The following is a 27,225-nucleotide window of genomic DNA, read 5'->3' as shown; positions in this document are numbered from 1 at the left end:
GGTAACGTGATACCTTCAGATTTGTTCTTTTTTCTCAAGATAGCTTTGACTATTTGGTGTCTTTTGTTATTCTAAGGAAAGTTTAGTATTATCTGTTCTAATTCTGTGAAAAATGTCATGGGTATTTTGATAGAGATTGCAGTAAATCTGTAGATTGCTTTGGTTAGTATGGACATTTTAACCATAGTAATTCTTCCAATCCATGAACACACGGTAACTTTTCATTTATTTGTATTGTCTTCAATTTCCTTCATCAGTTTCTTTTAGTTTACCAAGTATAGGTCTTTTGCTTCCTTGGTTAAGCTTATTTGTAGATATTTTATTCTTTTTGATGTAATTTTGAATGGTATTGTTTTCTTGCTTTCTTTTTCTGACAGTTTATTACTAGTGTACAGAAAAGCACAATCTGTATAGCAATCTGTATCTTGAAACTTTACTGAAATCATTTATTAGTACTAATAGTTTTGTGGTGGAGACTTTAGGGGTTTCTATCAATATATATGCTATCATGTCATCTACAAATAGTACAGTTATACTTCTTCCTTTTCAATTTGATGCCTTTTATTTCTTTTTATTGCTTGATTGTTGTGGCTAGGACTTCCAATACTATGTTAAATAGAAATGGCACAAGTGAGCATCCTTGTCTTGTTCCTGATTTTAGAGGAAAATCTTTCTTTCTTTCTTTCTTTTTTTTTTTACCACTGAGTATGATGTTAACTGTGGCTTTGTCATAAAAGGTCTATATTATGTTGAAATATGTTCCCTCTATACCAACTTTGATGTGAATTTTTAAAATCATGAATTGGTGCTGAATTTTGTCAAATGCTTTTTCTGCATCTATTGAGATTACTATTTGATTTTTATCCTTCATTTTGTTAATGTGGTATCTCATATTGATTGATTTGCAGATATTGAGCTATCTTTGCATCTCTGGAATAAATCTCACTTGATCATGGTGTGTGATCCTTTTTATATATTGTTGAATTTAGTTTGCTAATAATTTGTTGAGGATTTTTGCATATATTCCATTTTGTGATGGAATTAATATATATACACACACTAAAATAAGTAATTTATATATATATATATATATATATATAAAACACTTCTTCTTTATCCATTCATCCATAGATGGACACTTAGTTTGTTTCCATATCTTTAGTTCAGTTCAGTTGCTCAGTTGTATCTGACTCTTTGCCACCCCATGAACCACAGCACGTCAGGCCTCCCTGTCCATCACCAGCTCCTGGAGTTTACCCAAACCTGTGTCCATCGAGTCGGTGATGCCATCCAACCATTTCATCCTCTGTTGTCCCCTTCTCCTCCTGCCCTCAATCTTTCCCAGCATCAGGGTCTTTTCCAATGAGTCAGCTCTTCGCATCAGGTGGCCAAAATATTGGAGTTTCAGCTTCAACATCAGTCCTTCCAATGAGCACTCAGGACTGATCTCCTTTAGGGTGGACTGGTTGGATCTCCTTGCAGTCCAAGGGACTCTCAAGAGTCTTCTCCAATACCACAGCTCAAAAGCATCAATTCTTCAGCACTCAGCTTTCTTTATAGTCCAACTCTCATATCCATACATGACCACTGGAAAAACCATACCCTTGACTAGACGGACCTTTGTCAGTAAAGTAATGTCTTTGCTTTTTAATATGCTGTCTAGGTTGATTATAACTTTCCTTCCAAGGAGTAAGTGTCTTTTAATTTCATGGCTGCAATCACCATCTGCAGGCTGTTGTAAATGATGTTGCAATGAACATGGGGGTACATATATCTTTTTGAGTTAAACTTTTCATTTTCTTCAGATAAATAGCCAGAAGTGGAATTGCTGAATTATGGTACTTCTATTTTTATTTTTTTTGAGGTATCTGCACACTGTTTTTTGTTTATTTGCTTGTTTCTAAGCTTTTTCTTTTATTTATTTACTTTTGGCTCCACTAAGTCTTTGTAGCTGCACAGAGGCTTTCTCTAGTTGTGGTCAGTGGGGGCTACTCTTTGTTGTTGTGTGAGGGCTTCTCATTGCAGTGGCTTCTCCTGTTGCTAAGCATGGGCTCTAGAATGTGGGCTCAGTAGTTGTGGTCCCGGACTTAGTTGCTCTTCAGCATGTGGAATCTTCCTGGACCAGGGATGGAACATGTGTTCCATTCATTGGCAAGTGAATTCTTAACCACTGGACCACCAGGGAAGTTCCCTCCATGCTGTTTTCTAATTCTGTTTTAAAACAGGATTAAGATATAATCTCTTTTGGGTAGCTATTTGTGAGTTTTCTTCTCTTTAGTCCTTCTCCTTCTTTCAGTCTTTGTAGCTGTAGAGGACATCTGTCTGGGGAGTAGAGCTTATGTCTACCTTGTTTTGGGGAGGAAAGCAGTATCTGGCTCACCATGATGCTCTGTCCACGGATGGCAAATCTTCCCACATGGCCCCATTCTTCTGAGCCAGCATCAGTTCCTAAGTCCAAGTTTCCATCATTACCTCTCCTTGCCTATTTCATCCTAGTCTAGACTCTGGGTTCTTCATGTCTATTTGGCTCACTCGGGGTCTTGTATGCCTTTCTCTTGGTGGCCACAACAAATTTTCACATCTTTTCCCACCTTGGCAAAATGCCTAGAACTCTGTGTAATCATCTAGGCTACAGTTTTTGTGTTCTCCTAGCACCATTCTGGATGTAGCAGTTCTCCCAGGAGCCGCTGTTCTTCCTGGAACATTCTGAGAGGAGAGACACATGTGACCTCTGCTATGGCATTCCTGGCATGTGCAAAATTCATTTGGTAGGGAGCACATTTCATATCATGACTGACTACATGCATACAACAGCTTAATGAAACAATATTTACCATTACTCCTTGCAATGTACTCTGGTATTTTCTGTTCCATTCCATTCATTCTGGTTTTAGCCCAATACATCAATTTTATTATCCAAGAGTAGGTTTCAACCCACAGTTTGAAAAACATTGCCCTAACAGTGAATTTCTATCAGTCATTAGTCCTGGGATTTGGTTTGTGGGGTGTACACTGGGCCCCACACCAAAAATCAGGAAATAGTTCCACACTTGTTTTGTTCTTTCTCAAAATGCACAGCTTTTGGAATAAAAGAAAGTCCTGCTTTTCAAGATGTTGACTCTACTACGAGTTTAAAATAAATCCATTCAGACCTTCAACAGACTTTTTCTTTTCAGCTTTTTCCACTCCTTGACAGAGAACAGTATGCATAGAATATGACAGAATGATAGAGGAAAGAGTAGAGGAAAGAAGCAGAAAGAAATCAAACCTCAGTTAATATTTCCAAACATCTTATGTTCTATTGCTCATGGTAATAATAATAGTTGATAATGACGGAGTGCATATTATCAGTCAGGCACTGTGCTTAGCATTTCACATTTATTGTTTCAGTTAATCCTCATACCATCTCAATGTTATGGTACAAATATTATCCCCATTTTATATTAAAAAAAAAAAGGAAAGCCAACCTAAATTTGACTCTGTTCCCTCCTTCAACATCTAAAGACCATTTCTCATTTCTACTTCCTACTTTAGGCTTATTCCACCTCCATGAGATGAGGGATAGAGTCTAGACTGTCTCAGCTTAAAAAGAGCTCAAGAACCCTACACAAGGCACAGCTGCTTCCTGTGAAGTTTGAGAAGTAACGGTCTGTTGTAAGCCTGCAGTGTGACCTGCACACAATTTCTCTTGTTCTCCTAGTCACTTCCCATCCAGTGTTTTCTATGGTCTAGAACTCAAGGTCATCTACAATTCCCTCCCAAACTAAGAAGGGACTCAGAGCCCTTCCTGGTTCTTATCAACCTGGAGGCCCTCACAGGAAATGATTCTTGCAGCTTCTGTTTATCTTTTCTAAAACCCACATCCATCAAAGGAAGAAAGATGTCTGGATAATGCAAACAAGAGATAAATCACAAACTGTTAATTCTTGCCCCTTCCAAATTGGCTAGTTCATGTATTGATGTTTGTTGACTGTGTCCTATGCACTATGCTATGTACTTCTGGAGATTTGGTGGTGAACAGGACAGGTCAAACTCTTGCCCTTCTGGAGTTTATATTCTAGAGGCAGGGGTCTCCAACCTCTGGGCTGAGGACCGGTACCGCCCCTGTCCCCCGTCCCCATCAGATCATCAGCAGCATTAGATTAGAAATAAAGGGCACAATTAATGTAATGCACTTGAATCCTCCCCCAAACCATCCCCTCCTCTTACTCAGTCTGTGGAAAAACTGTCTTCCATGAAACTGGTACCTGGTGCCAAAAACGTTGGGGACAACTCATAGGGGCTGGTTTCAGGGCAGGGTAGACACTGACAGGTCAGGTGATTTTTGCCCTTCTCTCAAATCACACCTCCCAGAAAGAATGCTTTTTGCATAACAGAGAAGTTTATTCCTTCTCTCTCCTTTTCCCCACTCAACAGGATAAAAAAGTTTTGTAAAATAACACTTTTACTACATTAAAAAAAAGTAAAATTAATATTATCTTATTAATACTTGAAAGCAGCATAGAAAAAATGCCCAAATAAACAATACAAAATAAAAAATTAGGCAAGATTTTACTTAATGCACTCGGTGCTTGTAAGCCTCTCAGTTCATTCCTGTCCAGAACATACAAGGGCAATACTCTGTGTATCAATGCACAAGCCTGTTTCTCTCCTTTGTTTTAATCAGTTTTAAAGTTTGAAAATCCTGGTTCATACCATGATGGTAATAGTGATGCACTCTTTTTACCTGGCAATGGGGAGTCTTCTTTAATCCCACCCTAAAATTGGTAACAAATTTAATACCTTATGATCATCCTTTAGTAAAAACGAAGAACTAAGCTGCAATAATTCATCTGCCTCTTTGGGGCACCAAGTTTAGGTCAATGATTCAGAATTTTCAAAAAGAAAATAGTTTTTTCATCTGAAGGAATTTTCCTAACATTTATCACTTCTCTTCTGGAAAGTAATGATTACAAATTTGAAACTGAGACATGGAATGTAACAATACCCCTACCCAGGCTGGTTTCAAATTGGGAAAGGAGTACGTCAAGGCTGTATATTGTCACCCTGCTTATTTAACTTATATGCAGAGTACATTATGTGAAATGCTGGGCTGGATGAAGCACAAGCTGGAATCAAGATTGCCGGGAGAAATATCAATAACCTCAGATACGCAGATGACACCACCCTTATGGCAGAAAGCGAAGAGGAACTAAAGAGCCTCTTGATAAAAGTAAAAGAGGAGAGTGAGAAAGCTGGCTTAAAACTCAACATTAAAAAACTAAGATCATGGCATCCAGTCCCATCACTTCATGGCAAATAGATGGGGAAAATGTGGAAACAGTGACAGACTTTATTTTCTTGGGCTCCAAAATCACTGTATATGGAGACTGCAAGCCATAAAGTTAAAAGACACTTGCTCCTTGGAAGAAAAGTTATGATCAACCTAGACAGCATATTAAAAAGCAGAGACATTACTTTACTGACAAAGGTCCGTCTGTCTAGTCAAAGCTATGGCTTTTCCAGTAGTCATGTATGGATGTGAGAGTTGGACTATGAGGTAAGCTGAGCACCGAAGAATTGATGCTTTTGAACTGTGGTGTTGGAGAAGACTCTTGAGAGCCCCTTGGACAGCAAGGAGATCAAATCAGTCAATGCTAAAGGAAATCAGTCCTGAATATTCTTTGGAATGACTGATGCTGAAGCTGAAGTTCCAATACTTTGGCCACCTGATGTGAAGAACTGACTCCTTGAAAAAGACCCTGATGCTGGGAAAGATTGAAGACAGGAGGAGAAGGGGTGATGAGGATGAGATGGTTGAATGACATCACTGACTCAATGGATATGAGTTTGAGCAAGCTCTGGGAGTTGGTGATGGACAGGGAAGCCTGGTGTGCTGCAGTCCATGGGGTCGTAAAAAGTCGGACATGACTGAGCAACTGAACTGAATTTGATTTGAGTCTCTGTCCTTACTGTCCTTTTCAATATGCTGCAACAATACTGGGAACAAAAAGGAGCTAGGGTAATTGCTTTCATGTCTTACTTGCCATAACAACATGTCACTTGGAATCCTGGCTATGTTTAGCTTGTTGAATTATCATGTTGTTTTCTCCCTGAAGTTATAAATTTCAGTTCATTAAAAATATCAATATCAGTTAAACATACTAATTCTAAATCCCAAACATCATCTCTAAAAATGAGATTGCTTGCCAAATGAGATTGCTTTTCCACTAGAAAAATGTGACTGTCATTTCTGAGTTTACTTATTATGCTTAATACTTCCCCTTAGGTTCCCTTAGGACAATCAATGAACTTTATTCAGTATGCTTCAGCAGGAGGGTCTGGCTAACTCCAATCTGAACAAAACACATCAAATATTTTGGATAGTCCATGAGCTGTCTTTAATATATATAACAACCTTCATCATGTTCTTTTTAACACTTCCATGAGATCAAGCAGAATAATTTCTAGATACAAGTAGAATTCCTATGATGTTGATTTCTAAGCACAAGTGTTTTTAGTAGATTTAACAATATTCAAATGACTTTTTTTTTCTAGCCATTTCTGCTGGTTCCATTTCTCATACTTTCTTTATTATTTTTCCAGTTTAATAGATATTGATCAATGAAGCATTTTTTCCAGTTTTGTTAATATATCTGATCCAATGTGTGTGAAGTTAAATTTAAACTCACATAGGCACACACGCACACACACACACATCCCTTGTCATCTTGCATAAACTAGAAGAGCTGAATAACTTACAGCATCCATGCTATTTTGGGGATGGATCTCAGACTCAATACTTGATCTTAACCACATGAGGAGCATGGCTTTGAAAGATTCTGCAATAATGCAGACCCAACTAGAAACACTATTATCCCAAAGAGTTGTAAATTTTAATTTATCAGCTGGTTTAGTATTTAAAAATCACATGAATCATTTCCATTCATGTTACAGTAATGTTTTAAAATCTATATGAGCCATTTTCTCTTTTGCCAAACCATATGCAACAGAAATCTTATTAACAGTCTGTAAAACAACTAAGAAATTGTGCCAATACTTACTTGTCTTTTGTTTTCATTTAAAAGTGTTTGAGAGGCTTGTTGACAAGTTCAGTATGCTATGCTTCAAAGAGTCCTCTTAGTTCTGAAGGCGTCATTACAAATAATATATTGGGATTTGTCACTTTTGTTGGATTTTACTTACTGAAAAAATACTGTAAATAATCTGCCTCACAAAATCTTCCAATCTTTTTTTCTTTTTAGCATGCACCTCCAACGAAGTTGAAGCTTACTGTTAGAGCTGATATTTCTGTCAAGATTGTCTACAGTTCTAGATATCTTGAGTTGAACTGGGATGTTCCTCTAATTTTCTCTTCATCATTCTTTTCTCTTATAATGGTAGGGAGAAATCCCATTAAAGGGAAATCATGCTAACTTAATTAAATGTACATTTGATGCAAACCTGAAACACATCCTATTTGATAATGTCCTTTCAGAAAAATGTTTTACAATGAAGTCTGCATAATGTTAATATAAAATATATTGTGTTAATTGTCCTGTAATGATAGTCATACTCACATCATATACCAAAAACTCAAATGAGATATTTATTAGTAGAAGACAGAATAACTTGGGCTAGTCAAGTCAAATTCATCATAACCTTCCATTATTTCTCTTAATTCTGTTCACAGCAACTGGATTTAGTATTTCCGACAAGTTCACAATTCTTAATAAAAATCCAATGATGTGTTCCTTCTATTCTACTCTATTCTATTGCACTTTGTTAAAAAAAATTAAGTCTGGTTATAACCCATTAGCTTTATTTAACAATCTACAAATGTATTATGTCTTGCCATTAGCCTGAATAATACTGGCATAGATAATAAACATGTGAAAAAAAAACAAGAGACGTTCAGAGAGTGGTAGTGCTACAGGAAAATATAAAAGAATGATGTGATAGAATAGCGAGTGACTGGGTAGGGAGTAATTTTGCCAGTATGGTCAGGAAGTGACATTAAATTGTGTTCTGTAGAATTTAGGCTACTTATATGAACCCATTCTTCAGTATTTATGGGTAGTTTGAGTTATATTATTTTAATATGTTTATTATTTGTTAGCTGTCATGGGTATATTTAATGAATCCCCAGCTACACTACAACCTTCTGCAGGATAAGCCTTTTTTCCACTTAAAAAAAAGACTCGCCCAGCATTCAGTCTGTGCTGTGTGTGAAGTAGATGCTGGACAATTGCGAGGTCAGGGCTAACTATTGCAAAGCACCGTCAAGCGGAGCTGACATCCCCAAGGTGGAGCAGATGAGAGCCTGTGCCGGGTGGTGAGGGTTGAGAAGGCCCTTGAATCTTCCCCATTATTGCCTATGCCTGAAATTTCATAATTAGAAATTCACTCCTTTGTCTTCAAGCCTTTATCAATTAAGTCTTAACAACCATTTGTGCCTCTGTGGAATCAGTATAATTTCTATGAGTCATAGTTGAATTTACAAAGAAGAGTTGGCTGGTTAATCCCTCCTAAGCACCAGTCCTGCAGGCTGGAGAGTGGCTCCCAGGTGCTCAGGGTTGCTTGTCTAGACAGGAGGCCCCACCAGACTATTCGGGCCCCACTAACTAAGAGGTCCAGAGAGAAAACAGACCCGGTGAAGGCACCTGATTAATGACTTCAGGATTAAAATAATGGTATAAAGAGTGACTGACCATTAATTACCCACATTTACATGCTAATTTTGATATTTTCGCTTTAAAGAGACATAATACCAAGTCAGAAATTAGTTTCCTCTTTGAAACCTCAATTATCATCAATTTTGGTCAATTTACTCTAGCCTCGGTTTACTTCTCAACTCCAGGGAGGAATCTCTTTGACTTTACTTGAGGGGTCAGAACAGAAGTCTTCCATGGCAAGGCAGCTCTGGCAATATCTGTGCCCTGGAGTGGCCCGTCAGCTGGGAATCAGGGAGCACCAGAACCCTGATGCTTTGCTCTGAGACAGGCACAGATCCCTGAAGGTCAGATAATCGCACCTGTGGGTAAAGCATTGGGGGGGGGGTCCTCTTCTCTTCTTTTTCCTCAACTTTTCTCGTGTTTAGATTCTGATCTATCTTACCTCTCACTTCCAATAGGAACTGAATATCCAAATATCCATTCCTTCCCCTCTACAAACTCTGGTGTTTCAACAAATGGTGTTGAGAAAATTGGAAATTCATATGCAAAAGAATGAATCTGGACCCTAACTTTACATCATATACAAAAATTAACACAAAACGGGTCAGACTTTTACTCTAAAGAACCCAAACTATATATTATTAGGAGAAAACAGGGAAGCATTAGGGAGAAAAGTTTCATAGCATTGGATTTGGCAATGATTTTCTGGGTATGACACCCAAAGAGCTGACAACAAATTAAAAAATAGATAAATTGGACTTCATCAAAATTAAAAAGTCATAAAGTTGGGACTTCCCTGGTGGACCAGTGGCTAAGACTCCTCGCTCTGAAAAGCAGGGGGTCTGGATTCGATCCCTGTCCAGGGAACTAGATCTCATATGCTGCAACTAAAGATCCTGCATTCTACAACTAAGATCCAGTGCAGCCAAGTAAATAAATACAAATAAATATATTTTTTTAAAGTCGTAAAATTAAAATTTCTGTGGACACAATCAACAGAGTGAAAGTACAACCCACGAATGGGAGAAAATAATATATTTGACAAATCATATATTTGCAAATCATGTATCTGTCATGTATCTGATATCTAGAATATATAAAGATCTCCTCCAACAGCTCAACAAAAAGACAACCTGATTAAATAATAGGCCAAAGAGTTGAATACACATTTCTCCAAAGACTTGTAAATGGTCAATAAGCACACGAAAGATGGTCAGTATCATCATTGCTATTGTTCAGTCTCTGAGTCCTGTCTGATTATAGCACAACAGGCTTCCCTGTCCTGCACTATCTCCTGGAGTTTGCTCAAACTTCTATCCATTGAATTGGTGATGCCATCCAACCATCTCATCCTCTGTTGCGCCCTACTCCTTTTGATTTCAATCTTTCCCAGTGTTGGGGGCTTTTCCATTGAGTTGGCTCTTTGCATCAGGTGGCCAAAGTATTGGAGCTTCAGATTCAGCATCAGTCCTTCCAATGAATATTCAGGACTGATCTCCTTTAGGATGGACTGGTTTGATCTCCTTGCAATCCAAGGGGCTCTCAAGAGTCTTCTCCAGCACCACAGCTCAAAAGCATCAATTTTTCAGTGCTCACCCTTCTTTATGGTCCAACTCTCACATCCATACACAACTACTGGAAAAACCATAGCTTTGACTCTACAGATATTTTTCAGCAAAGTGATGTCTCTGCTTTTTAATACGCTGTCTAGCTTTGTCACAGCTTTTCTTCCAAGGAGCAACCTTCTTTTAATTTCATGGCTGCAGTCACCATCTGCAGTGATTTTGGAGCCCCCCCAAAATAAAGTCTCTCACTGTTCCCATTGTTTCCCCATCTATTTGCCATGAAGTGATGGGACCAGATGCCATGATCTTTGTTTTTTGAATGTTGAGTTTTTAAGCTAGTCCTTTTCTGTTCTTCTTTCACCCTCATCAAGAGGTTCTTTAGTTCCTCTTCACTTTTTGACATTACAGTGGTATCATCTGCACATCTGAGGTTGTTGATATTTCTCCCTGTAATCTTGATTCCAGTTTGTGATTCATCCAGCCTGGCATTTCACATGATGTAGTCTGCATGTAAGTTAAACAAGCAGGGTGACAATATACAGCCTTGACGTACTCCTTTCCCAATTTTGAACCAGTACATTGTTCCATGTCTGGTTCTAACTGTTGTTTCTTGTCCTGCATACAGGTTTCTTAGGAGGCAGGTAAGGTGGTCTGGTATTCCCATCTTTTTAAGAATTTTCCATAGTTTGTTGTGATCCACACAATCAAAGGCTTTAGTTTAGTCAATAAAGCAGAAGTAAATGTTTGTTTGTTTTTTTTTTGAATCCCCTTGCTTTTTCTATGATCCAACAGATGTTGGCAATTTGATCTCTGGCTCCTCTGCCTTTTCTAAATCCAGCTTTACATCTGGAAGTTCTCAGTTCATATACAGTGAAGCCTAGCTTGAAAGATTTTGTGCATTACCTTGGTAACATGTAATGAGTGCAACTGTAGAGTAGTTTGAACATTCTTTGGCATTGCCTCTCTGATTGGAATGAAAACTGACCTTTTCCAGTACTGCAGCCACTGCTGAGTTTTCCAGATTTGCTGGTATATTGACTATAGCACTTTAATACTATCATCTTTTAGGATTTTAAATAGCTCAACTGGAATTCCATCACCTCCACCAGCTTTGTTCATAGCAATGCTTCCCAATGCTTTGACTTCACATTCCAGGATGTCTGACTCTAGTTGAGTGACCACACCACCATGGTTATCTAGGCCATTAAGACCTTTTTTGTGTAGTTCTTCTGTGTATTCTTGACATCTCTTCTGGTTCTGTTAGGTCCTTGCTGTTTCTGTCCTTTATTGTGCCCATCTTTGCATGAATTGTTCCCTTAGTATATCCAGTTTTCTTGAATAGATCTCTAGTCTTTCTCATTCTATTGTTTTCCTCTATTTCTTTACATTGTTCACTTAAGAAGGCTTCTTCTCTCCCTTGATATTCTCTGGAACTCTGCATTCAGTTGGGTATGTCTTTTGCCTTTCTCCTTTGCCTTTCAATTCTTTTCTCTTCTCAGCTACTTGTAAGGCCTCCTCAGACAACCACTTTGCCTTCTTGCATTTCTTTTCCTTGGGGATGGTTCATTAATTATTAGAGAAATGTAAATCAGAATCACAATGATGGATCATCTCATACCCACTAGGATGGTTGCTATCAAAAATCAAAGAAACAAAAAACAAATAAATTCCAATAAAACAGCACTGGTGAGGATGTGGAGAACTTGTAATCCTTGTGTACACTGGTGGGAAAATAAAATGTAAAAGAGTGTAGTGGCTGTGGAAAACAGTATGACTGTTCCACAAAAATATGAAAAAAAAAAAAAAAGAATTACTGTGTGATCTAGCAATTCCACTTCTCCTTGTAAACCCAGAAGAATTGGAAGCAGGGTCTGGAGGAGGTATTTGTATACCCATGCACAAAGCAGCATTATTCATAGACAAAAGGCAGAAGTAACCCAAGTGTCCACTGACAGAGAATGGGTAACAATTGTATATACATACAATGGAGTAATATCTAGCCTTAAAAAGGAAGGAAATTCTGACACAGGCTACAATAAAGCTAAGCCCTGAAGGCATTATGCTAAGTTAAACAAACCACTCCCAGAGGACAAATGCTGCGTGATTCCACTTACATAAGTGACCTAGAGTAGTCAGATTCATAGACAGAAAGTAGAATGGCGTTGCCAGGGACTAGGGTAGTGGGCAGCTACTGTTTAATGGGTACAGAGTTTCAGTGCTGCAAGAGGAAGAGTCTGGAGTGGCATAACTAAGGGTATATACTTAACTTATATATTCTGGACTGTATGCTTAACAATAATTATGATGGTAAACATTGTGGTATTTTACTACACAATTTTTAAAAAGTCCATGCAATTAAGCTTGCCCCTGTTGAGAATGTAATTTGAAGGGACAAAAACCCAAGGCGTCATATAATTTGCTAAATTTAAAAAATACTTAAGGCACTTTAATTATTATATGGTGGTGTAAATGACTAAGCTGATAAATTAAGCATAGAACAATTTGCTAAGATAGATCCTAGGTTAATAGATAATGTGCAGAGTTGGTTAAGGTGTTTCTATGTTTATATTTAGGGAAAATGTTTTAAGGAACTTTTTTTACTATTTAGATAGTTTCAGCATTTAATGCATGAGTGTGCAAAGGTGAGATTTTAGTGTTTTTAAAACTGATATGATAAGACAAGTTCTTTGTTTTTTTAGGTGGCACCACATTGAGATTTATCTATTATCAAATTAATTAATCTCAACAAAAATGTAAAAAAATTAAGAATAAAGTTCTACCACCCAGATATAACCTTATTTCCTTTCCAGTCATTTTTTCCAGGCATAGATTTAAAAAGTATTTAGTTACGATCATATTACATATGAATAGTAACCATTATTTTTAAAAGGTTGCAAATATAATAGATCACAGAATGTGTAAATTTTTGTTTAATTTCCACTTCTTTATGTCTGGAAAATTATAGAACTTCAGGATATCCCCCCTCTCCTCTAGTATATTTTGGTACATTATAATATTTTCCTTATCATGGTAAAATTGAAATGATGTAATTTAAAATTGAGGGATTTTCCTGGTGGTCCAGTGATTAAGACTCTGTGCTGCACAGGTTCGATACCTGGTCAGGGAATTAAGATACTGAATCCCGTGGCCCAAAAAATAAATAAAATTAAAACTGTAAAGAGCACTTTCTAAGTTATGGATTATTTCCTTAGAATCTATTCCCATAAACAAAGTTCAAAACCAAAAGATTTAAACATTAAGGGTTTTCATAATTGTAAGGGTTTTGATACTGCCAAATTGTTCACCAACCAAAAAAGTGTACGAGTGCTATCACACAGTACCCTTGCCAGCCTTTAAAATTATTAGTTTTTGTCAATTTTTTTTGGTGAAAAATTGTTATTTTACTTTGCACTACTTTGAACTTTTTGCAATATGTTTGTTTCCTAATTGTACATCCTAGGTTTCTCTCTCTTTTTTAAAGTATTTATTCATGTGTCTTGCTCATCTACAACTGGCTTCTATTCTTTAGTGATTGTATTTAATCTATACTTAGTAAGTAATAACACTTTGTATCATAGTTTCTGCAAATACTTTTCCCAGCCTATTGCTTACCTTTAAAATTTGACTGTTTTAATGTAATTGACTTTTTAATTTACCTGTGATGAAATCAGCTCTTATTTTCATTTTGTGTTTTCCGGGGAATATGCTGTGTGTGCAGAATGGGGTTAAAGGTAAATGACAATGAACCTACACTACTGTCCAATAGGGTCATTTAGAAATAACACAGGAGCTGTTATATCATTCCTGACCCTGAGTCTGACACTTGCTATGCTGAGTTCTTACTCTATCTCTCAGCCTGCCAAACCCTTTGGGTGAGGGTTGCCACATCAAATACAGGATGCCCAATTAAATTTGAATTTCAGATAAACAACAGATTTTAAAAAAATCAGCATGTCTTAAATATTTCATGGGCTATACCGATATTTTGAAAAATCATTCTTTGTTTATTTGCGATTCAATTTTAATTAGGCAGCCTGAATTTTTGCTACACCTGGCACTCCTACTTGGGGCTAGTTTATTAACACTTGCTTCCTTAACATCATCCTGTATTATGGTTGAGGGTGGGGATGGTTGAGGGAGCTTACAGGAGCTAGCACCTGTTCTCAGAGAGTTTGTACTCTGGTTTCCCAGAGAATTTTGCAGTCAGAAACATAATCTTCTGGACTATTTCAATGACTGTTAGAAGAAACTTAAGAGCACTGTGTTTTCCTGCTACCTAATGCAGAGTTATCCACATGTATCTGATCAAAGAGCCACCTGAGACTCTCTTCCCCTCGGGAGTCTGATTCTTTCGGCATGAAGAAGGATCCAAGTGCCAGCAGTTTTCACAAGAGCCCAGATGATTCTCCTGCTCAGATAAGTGTGGAACTCTGGCAGCCCTAGCATTGGAGGCCTCTGAGTAACACCTGGCAGGAAGTCACGGTCCAAGACAGCTTCGTATCTCCCACTCTTACAACCTATTCAAAATCACTGACACAACATTCCGTTGGGCTGATCATCCTTGTAAGTTGCTTTGCCGTTCACGAAGTTCATCTCTTTTAGTCCTCACTCTTAATTCTCTAGGAAAGCAGGGAAAGCTTATTTCCGCTTTACAGAGGAGGACAGGGCGGCTCACAGGGGCTAAGTTCACACGGCAAGCTCTAGAAGCCGCCCGAGCGCCAAAGCCCGCCCTCTTTCCACCCCACCAAGCTACCTCCTTTAGCCTGCAAAACGTCCGTGGGGACCACTAGAGCCGGATTTCAGGTGACTTCCGTTTTTAAATTTGCTGGCAGCCGCAGGCCTGCAATTAATAAACGAGGTGCAGCGGTCGGTGCCTGCAATTAACAAGGGGTGGAGGAGAGATCGGTGCCTGCAATTAACAAACAGGGTGAAGAGATCGGCGCGCTGCTAAGCGCAGGCACCTGGGCCCGCGGGCGAGCGGGGGCTGGACCCCGGTGGGCCGGCTCCGGTCGCTCCCGGTGCGGAGGGGCGGGTCGCCTTCCCACTGGCCCGCTCCAGCCGCGCGGCCTGCTGGCCACAGTTCCCAGCGGGCACCACCCGCTCGCGAGCCCGGCAGTCCGGAGCGGCGCGCGCCGGCCCGAGGGCGGGGACGTGCTCCGAGGACGCGCGCGGGGCTGGGCCTCCAACCGCCGCTCGCGGGGAAGAGGGCGGCTTCCCGAGAAGCCCGCCGCCGCCGCCGCCGACACGGAGGTGCCGAGGGTTGTGGGGGAACTGGGGGCGCGCGGGAACATCGCCGCCGCCCGGCGCGGCCGGAGGTTGGTAGCTGGTGACCGTAGAGGGTCCTCGGGAAGTTAGGTGTTGACTTTTTCTTAAGGTTGAAAAACAAAAAGAAACGCACCAAACGCTTTCCGTTTCCCATTCCAGTGCCTGCGTGCGCGCCCGGAGGCGGGGCAGAGGACGCGCCGGGTCCCGCGCTGGAGACAAAGGCGGCGGCCGTGCGCCGGGATCGAGGCGGGGCTCCCCCGGCCGGCCGAGTCCGTGCGCGCCCCTGCCAGCGCCCCCCTCTCCCTGGCCTCGTCCCAAATTGGCACTGTTGCGGGAAGTGTGGACGCGGGACCCCTTAGCGGTCTTAGAAGTGCGCCTGCCTGACTTGCTGCGGCTCCAGGGACGCCCCCCCCCCCCCCCAAAGTTAGAGACTTCTGTTGCTTCCTACTCTCCGGACTCAAGTTTCCCTCCTTTCTTACACGCCTGACCTTTAGGTGGCATCAGTCTTTACGTGGGAAGGCCCTCCTCCCCGCAGTTCGTACCAAAGCGGGCGGGAGAGGTACTAGGATGGATGGCATTGGCGTTAAAAAATGTACCGCTTGATTGGTTCGTGGCTCTTGGATCAGGGCGGTCAGGCCGCTGAATTGGCATCCAGGGTGGTTTGTATTATGTGGGGGTGAAACTCATTGTTGCTCTCCCTTACTCTTTTGTGTTCCTTCATTGAGTCGCAGAGCTACGTGTTCACTGCCCCGTGATAAATGCTGTGGGAACACTAGGAGAGGAGGGGGAAAGCTTTCCTGAGGAGGGAACTTCATACTGGACTTTGAAGAATGATTTTTTTTCCCTTCCCGTGTTCATGGTCCATCTTTTCTGTATTTTTTCCTCCCTCTTGTCTCAGTGACAGACCATAATTGTCATTAAGTGTTGGATCAGAGCTCTGACCTGAAAGATTGAACTAATAGTAACAGGAATGATGTGCTTGTTAGGTGCTTTAAATTCAGTATTTCTAAAGCTTGCCGTAACCGGGAAGGATAGTATTAACCCTTGTCACAGCAGAAGAAAGAAAGGCTTAGGGGAGATGCCAGAGCCACAGAGAGTAGGTGTTGGGGTCGGGTTTTGCACTTCTCTTTCTGGATCAAAGCCTATGCTTTGTTTAGTGTTTATTTTGCCCCCTCCTTGGGAAGTAGGTTATATAGACTAAGGCTGAAGGCCACGTCTCTGGAGAAAGCAGTCATTTTTGTGGGTGGCTCTGTGTTGGTGTTAACTCTGTAGGTAATGTCAGAACTCGCCGGGGTGATGGCTTTCTCTGGTGGCTCAGACAGTGAAGGATCCACCTGCAGCCCTGGAGATCCAGGTTTGATCCGTGGGTGGGGTCTCCTCTCTCTTCCCCAGAGTAGGAAATCGCAGCCCACTCCAGTATTCTTGCCTGGAGAATTCCATGGGCAGAGGAGCCTGGCAGGCTACAGTCCATGGGGTCACAAAGAGGTGGACAGAAGACTGAGTGACTAATGCTTTCAGCCAGGGTGAACCTTACTCATCTGTGTCTCCTTCCAGGGCAGGGCCTAGCTGAGGGAAGGTGCTCCTTAACTGTTGCCTGGGAGCTCCCTGGCATGGGTGAGATCCTTGATTCCTTGTCGGGTGCTTTACCCTTTTTTTTTTGTTGCCATGGACTTCTTTCAAGCCTGGGGAAGCCAATTTTTAAAAGGCATTTAAAAATACATAGAGTTACAAATTCTATTGAAACAGCAATCAAAGTAGTACAAACCCCCCCAAATTATAATGTATTTCTTTAAAAAAAAATCCACTAAGTATCAAAATTCCATGCTGTATCAGGTAAGGTCTCAGGATTTCAAAGTAGTGATGCCTGTGTAAATGATATTTTGCAGTATTTGCAACAGCTGCACTGTGGCGTAACAGAATCTGTGACTCTTACTGGTGACAGAGTCACTGGAAATGCTAGTATGGTTTGCTCTCCTCATATATAATCAAATGAACTCCCGAATTTCAGAGGTTCGTGAAAATAAAGATGTATGAGAAGAGGGCATTGAGGTTCATAGGTAGGATTCAGGAGACCATGAACACCTTGTGGGTAGCAGGCTGGGTGTCTGGGTTACAAACCCTTTTTAGTGGCGGTTTTTCTTCCACGTTCTTGCTGGCCACCGTACGGCGTTACAGTTTGTTTCCTTCTCCTTCAGTTCCTGTCTCCTTGCCCTCAGGTTCACAGTTGTTTTTGATGGTCCAAGCTGTTGAAAGAGAATTGCTGAATTGCTTAGCTGCTCCATCTGCGCTGATCTTGCTGTGCGTAATTCTGCTGGGGAATATTCCCACAACAGTGGTTTTGTTATCTAATGCATGCCTGTCTTCTTTTATTTCCTTCCCTCCAGTGGTGTATGGTGTTACCAGTGTCGGGCAAGAAGGAGTTATCACTACATATCCTACAGATGTTTTTAAAAAATCTTCAGATGTTATTGTGAACAATTTGATGGTAGTACATTTGAACATTCAGATGACATGGACAAGTTTTTTGAATAAAATACCTCATAAGATGCAAGAACTAGAAAATTTGTGTAGTTCCATATCTGTAAAGAAATTAAATTTGTATTTAAAAACCTTTTCAGAGTAGAATTTCCGGCCCAGATGGCTTCACTGGTGCAACATTACAAACATTTAAAAAAACAAAAAATTAAAAAAAAAAATAAATAATAAAAAATAAAAAAGAAGGACTACTCCCTGACTGCTTTTATGAGGCCAGCATAACCCTGTTACTAAAGCTTGATAAGGAGGTTACAAGAAACTCTAGACCAGACTCTCATGGAAAAGACACAAAAGCCCTAAAAGGAAGTATTGGTAAATCAAACCTAGTGACCTATACCTGTATTTATGGGACACTAAGCCATGACCAGGTTGGATTTATTCCAGGAATGTAAACTTCGTCTAACATTAGAAAATCAGTAATTGTAATTTAGTCACATAATAAAGGAGAAAAGCTACTTAATAAAATTCAGTACCCATTTTGTGATAAAAATTCTTTGTATCCCTGTTCCACAAATAACTCTGTGGTTTCATTATAAGCCCAATTGAAATCCCAACAGATTTTTTTCCAAAAATAGCTGATAAGCTAATTTTAAAATATATATTGAAATTCTAGACGATCTTAGTTAAAGGAACAAAGTTGGAAGACTTAAGCTGCTAGATGAGCGGGTAGTTTGTCAGCCTGGTGTGGATACAATGCCAGGTAGACCATGGAACTGGGTTGAGAGTCCATTAACAGGCTCACAGGTCTGAGATCTCTTGATTTATAACAGAAGTGACTCTGCAGTACTCTAGAGAAGGGACAGTCTTTTCAGTCAGTGATGCTGGGCCTATTGGATATCCAAATGGACAAGGTGAATTTTGATCATCTACCTCACCCTGTATACAAAAATTAATCAATATGTCATATGGCTAAATGGGAGATCTGAAACAAGAAACTTCTGGAAGAAAGCAAAGTAGAACGCCTTTATGAAAAGGTTTATTGAATAGGGCACAAAAAACACTAATTATAGAAGAAAATATTGGTAAGAACCACTGTTCATCGAAAGATTCCATAGAGAGAGAGAAAAGGCAACTTGCAGGATGGGTGAAGGTATTTGTAAGGGCTATATCCAATAAAGGACTCATACCCAGAATGTAGAAACAGTTTTTCACAAATCATTGAGAAAAAGATAGCCCAGTAGAAAAATGGGCAAGTCACTTCCCAAAAAGGATTTTCAAATACATAATAAACATGTGAAAAAGGGATGAACCTCATTAGTAATTAGGGAAATACAAATTAAAGCTACAATGGGATATCATTCTATACTCACCAGAGTGGCTAAAAAACACAAAACCCTGTCAGTGCTGAGTACTGGTTAGAATATGGAAAACTCAACCTCTCATTCATGATGGTTGATGGATGTGGAAGTTAGTATAACTGTTTTGGAAATTGTTTTGCAGTATTGCAGTATCATTACTAAAACTGGGCAGATGCATCTCCTATGACTCAGCTACCCCGTTCTTGATCAACTCTCAACAGTAAAGCAAATACATTTGCACCGAAAGACATGTAATAGTAGATGCAGAACAGTATTATTCCTTATAGCTTGAAGTTGAAAACAACCCACGTGTTCATCAATAGTAGAATGGACAGAAGTGTATTATAAGCAAATTGCTTATACAATGGAATACCCCACAGTAATGAGAATGAACACATCATTGCTTAACACACAGCAAGGACGAGCCTTGCGATGGTAGAACTGAAGAAAAGGTAGACACAGCAAGAGTTAGGGCTCTTTGAATCCATTTTTTTTTTTTTTGGAAGTTCAAAAATGGGCAAAACTAAATAAACTAGAGTGTTAGGAGTCGTGCTAGTGGTCACCTTTAGTGGAACTGAAAGGACAGAGAGGGAATTCAGTTTTTTATCTAAGTAGTAATTACTGGAATGAGTTTGCTTTTTGAAAGCCTTATACTTTTTTTTTTTAAATTAAGCATACTTTAATACAAAATTCACTTAAAATATATTATTAAAATTTTTGATTCATTCAGCTGCCCCTAATCTGGGGAGTATAAGATGTGGTGGGCATGATTCTGGTGATTGAAAAGGCTTCAAATAGGTTGAGAATTTTCCAGGAAAGGGATACAATATCACATCAGTAACTTTTCTGAACTGGGGGCTTATAAATCGGCCCCCTTTTCTTCCGATCTTTAACAGCAGAGATCTGGCTTAAGGGCAGTTCATATAAAAGGACTTAGAGTTATGTTTGATATTAAGATTGACAGCAGTGTGAGATGGAAGTTGAAAAATGCTAAGTTGAGAACAGAATACAAAATTTTGTTTTCAGGTTTCATTTTCTTACAGCTTAAGTTTTTAGTTTATAACAATTAGATTAAAATATTCTGATGTTTTATATAAATCCTTTTAATGAAGTACTTTACTCCCACTTGACCATGAACTAATTGAGGATAGGGGTGACATATTAGTTTCCTATTGTTTCTGTAACGAATTACCATAGACTTTGTGGCATAAAACAACAGAAATTGGTTATTTTATAGTTCTGGATATCAGAAGTCCAAACTGGGTTGTCAGGGCTGTGTTCCTTCTAGAGACTCGGTGTGGTGGGAGGACAGGGGGGTATCTTTTTTCTTTGCTAATGTTCTCTGTCTCTTATATTCCTTTATTCTTGGCCCCTTCCTCCCATCTTCAGAGTGTATCCCTCTAACCTCTGCTTCCATCATCCTCTCTCCTGTCTGTCTCTGACCTGCCTTCTTCCCTCTTAGCAGGACCCTGTGCTTACATCAGGCCCATGTGGATTATTGGGGATAATGTCCCCATCTCGAGATTTTTAACCGAATCACATCTGCAGAGTCCCTTTGCCATGTAAGGTAACATATTTACATGTTCGGGGATTAGGGCACGGACATTTTTCTAGGGGAGCCATATCTGGGGGAACCTCCAGATGGAATCTTTCTATTTTGTCTTCACCAATATCAGTTCCTGATTCTCTGTAGGAGCTCATTGATGTTTGTCGAATGAAGGAATGAGTCTCAGTTTTCACCGTTTGAAGTCTGGTTGCCCAAGAGGAGAAATGATGGTCTTGTCCTACTCTGGCTCTGCACTCCTGGGATTTTGTGTTCAGTTCTAGGTACCTGTACTGTGAAGAGACAACTGACAGCTGATAAAGGGTCTGGGAACCAAGCCATGGAAGAAGTGATTGAAGGCAGCCTGGGGGTTTGTCCTGGAAGAGGGCTTGGGGTGGAGCGGATGGCATTAATTCTTATCTTTCAGTATTTATGAGTATGATTGGCAAGAATAATGAATTATTCTTTCAGTATACTTAATAATAGTGGGAATAATACTAAAGACAACAAGAGTAAGCATTTTAGAGCTTACTATGATCAACGTAATGTTCTATCTCTTTGTAGATGCATTTAGTCGTCATGGCAACTCTCAGAAGCTAGTTGCCATCTCTATTTTATAAGTGAGGGCACCGAAACACAGAGAGATCATGCAGCTTGTACTAGGTCACACAGCTAGAAAGTCGCAAAGCTGGGATTCAGCCTTCGGCATTCTGTCTCCAGACCCACGCTTTAAACTATCCCTCTCTCCTGCCTCCGTGCTTTTAGTTTCACCAGGTACCGTAACACTAGCAGCAGAATGCTTTTTAGAAATAGAGGGGCAGATTTTGACTCAGTTTAAGGAAAAAAAAGATAACAATAAGAACTTCTTTGAAATAGAGTTTCCCTGCTTTGCAGTGTTACTGGAAATGGTCAGGTAGGGTATTGTATTGAGTTGGTCAAAAAGTTCGTTTGGGTTTTTCTGTACCATCTTGTGGGGAAAAAAAATCTAACAAACATATTGGCCAACCCAACAAAAGAAATTCCCAAACTGGCTCAATCAGACCAGGTGACAGTACTGATTTTGAAATTTGGTTTGGGAAGGTAATTTTTTAAAATGTACGTCTCTCTCAACCTTTATGACATTTTACTTAATAAAGATCTCCTGTGAGATGTTGTTTTCCCACTGCGTCTCCAGATTTTACTTATTAGCAGTTCTAACATCCTGGTGTGGTAAGCCATGTCTCTGCCCCTTTTTAAGATACTCCCAGCTGGCGCTGAAGAACCTGCCTGCCTGTGCAGCAGACAAGAGACGTGGGTCAGTCCCTGGGTTGGGAAGATCCCCTGGAGGAGGGCATGGCAACCCAGTCCAGAATCCTTGCCTGGAGAATCCCATGGACAGAGGACCCTGGCGGGCTACAGTCCACGGGGTCACAAAGAGTGGGACACAGCTGAAGCGTCTTCACATACACACGCTCCTCCAGTAAAGAGATGGAACCTTCTTCCCCTTTGAGTCTGGGCTGAGCTTTTGACCAATACTGTGAATTCTGGAGACTGGTCCTTAAGAGACCTTGCCCCTCTTGCTTTTGTTCTTTTAAGACCCCGGAGCCACCATGCTGTCAAGGCCCAGCCTGCTAGAGGACACATGCCCACGTGGAGGAGAAGTAAGGCACCTAGGTGATGGCTGGCACCAAATGCCAGACATGTGAGTGGGATCATGTTGTCCCCTCCAGCTGCCTTGAGCCAGGGCAGTGACAGTCATGTGAATTGATGCCAGGTGAGATCTGCAGAAGGATTGCCCAGATTGCCACCCCCCAGAATCCCAGGAGAGAATACAGCTTGTTATTTTAAGCCACCGTGTTTTGGAATGATTTATTGCACAATGACACATAGCTGATACATAATATTTTGGTGCATATTTGGACGTCGTGATAATGTATTTTTAAATATTCAGTGATTAGACTTTTGCCCAGCCCAGTGGACCTCTCCAATCACAGCTGATCATTCCAATGTATTGGTGAAGCCTTTCTGGGTTTAGGAAAGTGTTTCTCTTTAGAATGATGTGGGTAGAAGAATCAGACGCTTAAGCAAGGTTGGGAGAACACTGTACTATGAGAAGACACCATGAATCTGGGCTTGGTTTTTCTGGTAGAAGTCATGTAATTTATATTCTGCGAACTAGGTCTCTGTTTCAACAAGTTGGACCTGAAAAAGAGTAAAAATCTCCTAACATTTTTTTTCCACATGTGCCAGAATATTGCTCTGCTATGTCATTTTCTTTTCTGTAATGCCTTTGTCATTTCAGTGGACATGAGTTTCTTTTACTTTATTACTTTGTGGTTTCCAGAGTGCTCATTTATTCCTAAATGGAGAACTATTTCAAGTTTACGCAACCCTTATCTCTGTATAACTGCTGACTTTCCCCTCTTATATCTGAGGTAAATTGGTTTGGTTTAGTTCGTCTTCTTCAGTAAATCTCTTTAGAAATGTGTGAGTTAGATTTGTTTCCTGTGTATTTGGATTACATCTAGCTGATTTTCTTCCTGGGGAGTATCTGTATTAAACATAACTTTAAATTCTTTTGCATGTGTATAGCTTGTATTATCTTCTAGCTTTCTTGATGAATTGATTTCATCATAGATGTTGAAAAAAATGAATCCGGTAAACTTGAAGAATAGGGAGGTGGGTGAAGGAAGGCTCTGGAATTAGACTTGGTGAGTATGAATCTAAGCTCTGCTGCTTAGATTTGTGTGATTTGGGGCAGATTTCTTGATCCTTCGGGGCTTTGGTGGTCTTTTGTGTTAATGAGGGTACCAGAAGTACCAACCTCAGAGCTTTTATGGAGATTAAGTGAAAGAATACTTTTAAAGTGCCCTCTCAGGATAGCTAATCTGTCAATATTACTTATTAGAGTGCAGTTCAGTTCAGTTCAGTCGCTTAGTCATGTCTGACTCTGCGACCCCATGGACTGCAGCACACTAGACCTCCCTGTCTGTCACCAACTCCTGGAGCTTGCTCAAACTCATATCCATTGAGTTGGTGATGCCATCCAACCATCTCATCCTCTGTCGTCCCCTTCTCCTGCCTTCAATCTTTCCCAGCATCTGGGTCGTAATGAGTCAGTATTCGAGTACAGCTGTTACTTAACTCTGGGTAAACTCAGTAGAGAAATATTTCAGTTTAGTTAGTTGGGCATGATGATGGTGATGGTGGTGGAGATTGTCAGCTTCATGCTGAGGTTGCTGTTTTAAAGTCATCTGGTGCATGGGAGCATTTGGCTCCTCTGTCTGTGGAATTCTCCTGGCAAGAACACTGGGGTGGGTTGCCATTCCCTTCTCCAGGGGATGTTCCCCACCCAGGGATCGAACCCAGGTCTCTTGAATTGCAGGTGGATTCTTTGCTGTTTGAGCCACCGTGGAAGCCTGTGGTGCTTATTTAGAGCCCACTTAATGCTAAATACCAAGGGCGAGGAGCAGGAAGGAATTTAAAGTGAAAGTGTTGGAATCCATTTGTTGTACTTAGCAACAGTAAAGATAAAGGACTTTTGAAAAGATACTGGAAATTGCAGGGGAAAAGCATCTTACAGCAGTTGTGTGTATGCACACTTCAGGCTTTGGCACAGTGAGCTGTCCTTTTCTGCCAAGAATAAGGAACAGGATTTCTGCCTGAGAGAGTGGGAGTTGAGAAATTGGGTTCTGTTTTTTGCTCCACTGCTGGCTTCTCTGGGTCCTTGGGCAGATTGTGCCTTTTCTCTGAGCAGGACTCTGATCCCTGAAAAAAGAGCTAACTGTTAGTCCTCCTGGTGGGAATGAGAGTGGATGGCATCTTTGAAAGCAGGTGGAGTGTTAAATTACAACGTGAAAGCAAATGTACGTCGTTTCAGTATAGAAAAATCCCTCTTCGTGGAGGAAGTCTTGCCATTTTCCAGCTAAGATTTTATTATGTGGGCCCCATGAGTTCTATGGTTCCCGGATAAATCTAGTACTTTTTGAAACTACTCAGCCTGGGGCTCTTATACCTAATACAAGGTAGAGAAATCTTGTTCATCCAGTCTGACTTCTTTCCCTTAATCCCAGGAAAACCTTTGCCATGGTTTTCTTCCAAGACCTAATCTTAAATGCATTTTCTCTCTTAGTCTTCACTTGTGCCAGTTCCTTACTCTCTTCAGTAATACTAACTTTGAGATAATGTAGTCTTAACAGCTTCAGAGATGCTGTTTTAGGTCCTTTATTCCCCCTCCACCTCACAGCCTCCTGGATTAGTTTGGTGCCGTGTACAACTTGATTTTTCCTACTCTGTGTTGCTTGGTTCTAGAACTTTCTCTCCTCTTCCTACCGAGGGCCTGAATTGCTGACCTCCCTGCCTCTCGATGCTACCACCATGTCAAAGGTCGTCTTCCTGAAGCTTCACTCAAAGATTGAATGTCATATGTGTTTAAGACCCTTTGCCACTTGGCTCCTAAACTATGCACATTTTTTTCTTTCTCATGGTCCTGACGAAGATTCCCTCTGAAGTGGAAGTGTTCTCAGACACATGTTCACCATCAGATCTCCCCGTAACCCTCCTTAGCTCTCACTCACATCAGTAATGCAACCTCCTTTATATAGAGTGATCATGTGGATTCCTACTTTAAATCAGGCCGTGTTGTTGTAGATTGGCCATTTCCTATAGAAATCATGATGTAAATGGTGATGAATTTCTAGGCTATTGAATGTGAGAGTGTGAGTGTTAGTCCCTCAGTCATGTCTGACTCTTTGCAACCCCGTGGACTGTAGCCCCAGGCTCCTCTGTCCATTTAATTCTCCAAGCAAGAATAATGGAGTGAGTTGCCATTCCCTTCTTCTCCATGAAATCTTCCTGCCCTAAGGATTGAACCTGGGTCTCCTGCATTGCAGGTGGATTCTTTACCATCTGAGCCACAAGGGAAGTCCAGGCTGTCACCTGGATGCCCACTTAGCTGATAATGTTGCTGCAGCCCTGAATCTGTGCATGAAAAACAGAAGAGAGGCATCACTTACACATTTGAGTAAGGACTTCTTGGATTTCATTGTGGTATCTTGTGCCTAAAGAATAGCATAATCATATTTAGAAAATTGAAACATTAGAAACTTGAGAGTTTTCTGAGTCTTTAGGAACCTTTATGAGTTTGGACATTAGAAAAAAAAAAATTCTAGTTGTATTCCCAAAGGTGCAGCTTTCTTTTCTTTGATACTGTTGTGTCATTAAATCCCTTGAGTCATATCTACCCTGATTGGCTCTCTGAGCGCACAGCTGAAATGAACAGAGGTGGGGAGAGCCCTGAGAGAGCAGTCTTCTTGAGATAAGTGGACAAGAGTTGAAAAGAATTATTAAGGAAGAAAGGTCTGTTAAGGACAAGTTGGGTGCGTGTGTGGTGGCGGTGTTCTGAGGTTACATTTCTGGGGTTGTGAATGGTGAGGCAAGAGGAGTGAGTACTGCATATAATTCCTTTTCAAGCGAAGAAAAGAGATGGTGATGAGAGACCCTGGGCAGAAAGCTCTCCAGAGGGTCCCCAAGGACACGTTGTGCTGTCTGGGGTGGCCTTGGGGCTGGATGTGGGGACAGGAGGGGGATGAGACATTGGAGAAGCTCTTGGGGTGCGGATGAGCGGAAGAAGGCCCAGAGCAGGTGGGATGCTCAGTCCCTCCCCCCATGGATGGTCAGTTAGAGATCGTCAGTTCAGAAGGAAACCCAGGGCTCTGGCCAGGTAAGTTCCCGATCAGTTCAGTTCACTAACTGATCCACTGGGACGGATTTTAGCTAGTGTTTACTGAGTGCTTCCTCTGTGTCAGGCCCTAGGTACGCCTTTTACATTTAATCCACTTAATAAATTGTCTACGAGGAAGCATATCTGGGAAGCTGTGACCCACTTAAATTCCTGAGCCATTGGCAGAGCCCGGTAACCCCCCAGGTCTGCCTGATGCAGAATCCACTACTGTGCTGTCAGCAGGAGGCTGATCCAGTCCCCAAATGTTAAATATGAGGACACAGCCCTCCACTTTGTTGCTTATTACTAAGCATCTCTGTGTATATGTCTGCAGAACATATACCATATAGCCAAGAGCAGCGTCAAAAAACATTTGAGTTTTCTACTTTTCTGACAGTGAAGTCACCAATTCAGGGGAGTTGTCCTCGAAGGAGAATGTTCACTAAAACCTTCAAAAGTGCAGGACTTGTGGAAGTTTTAGTTATTCTCCAGGATTATTTATGTTCAAATTTCAGTAGCTTTTGAAGAGGGGTTCAGCTCTTCGCTGATGGAGGAAGTTATCCAATATAGTAATACGAGCATCCTTGGGAAGGAGAGCGAATACAAAGCTCAGAGCTTGTAACAATGACCTGCCGTGTAGGACAGGGAGCTCTGCCCAGCATTC

General features: G+C 40.7%; 1 protein-coding gene across 10 annotated transcripts in view; it reads left to right on the top strand.

Annotated features, from left to right (window-relative positions):
• Nucleotides 1–14,788: 14,788 nt before the first annotated feature.
• HHAT (hedgehog acyltransferase) overlaps nucleotides 14,789–27,225 on the top strand; it is a 349,271-nt gene continuing 336,834 nt past the window's right edge. For 3 of the 10 annotated variants that reach the window (XM_043923562.1, XM_043923567.1, XM_043923564.1), the window contains exon 1: nucleotides 15,404–15,534. The gene's annotated coding sequence lies outside the window, so the exon portion shown is untranslated. Of the gene's footprint in view, nucleotides 15,023–15,397; nucleotides 15,535–25,741; nucleotides 25,863–27,225 lie in introns of those variants that run through there. The other 7 variants (XM_043923561.1, XM_043923557.1, XM_043923563.1 and 4 more) reach the window with 5 other exon arrangements.

This window comes from Cervus elaphus, chromosome 14, assembly GCF_910594005.1.
Source record: "Cervus elaphus chromosome 14, mCerEla1.1, whole genome shotgun sequence".
Classification (NCBI taxonomy): domain Eukaryota; kingdom Metazoa; phylum Chordata; class Mammalia; order Artiodactyla; family Cervidae; genus Cervus; species Cervus elaphus.
The sequence above is the reverse complement of the archived record's forward strand: the minus strand, read 5'-3'. Positions and strand labels throughout refer to the sequence as shown.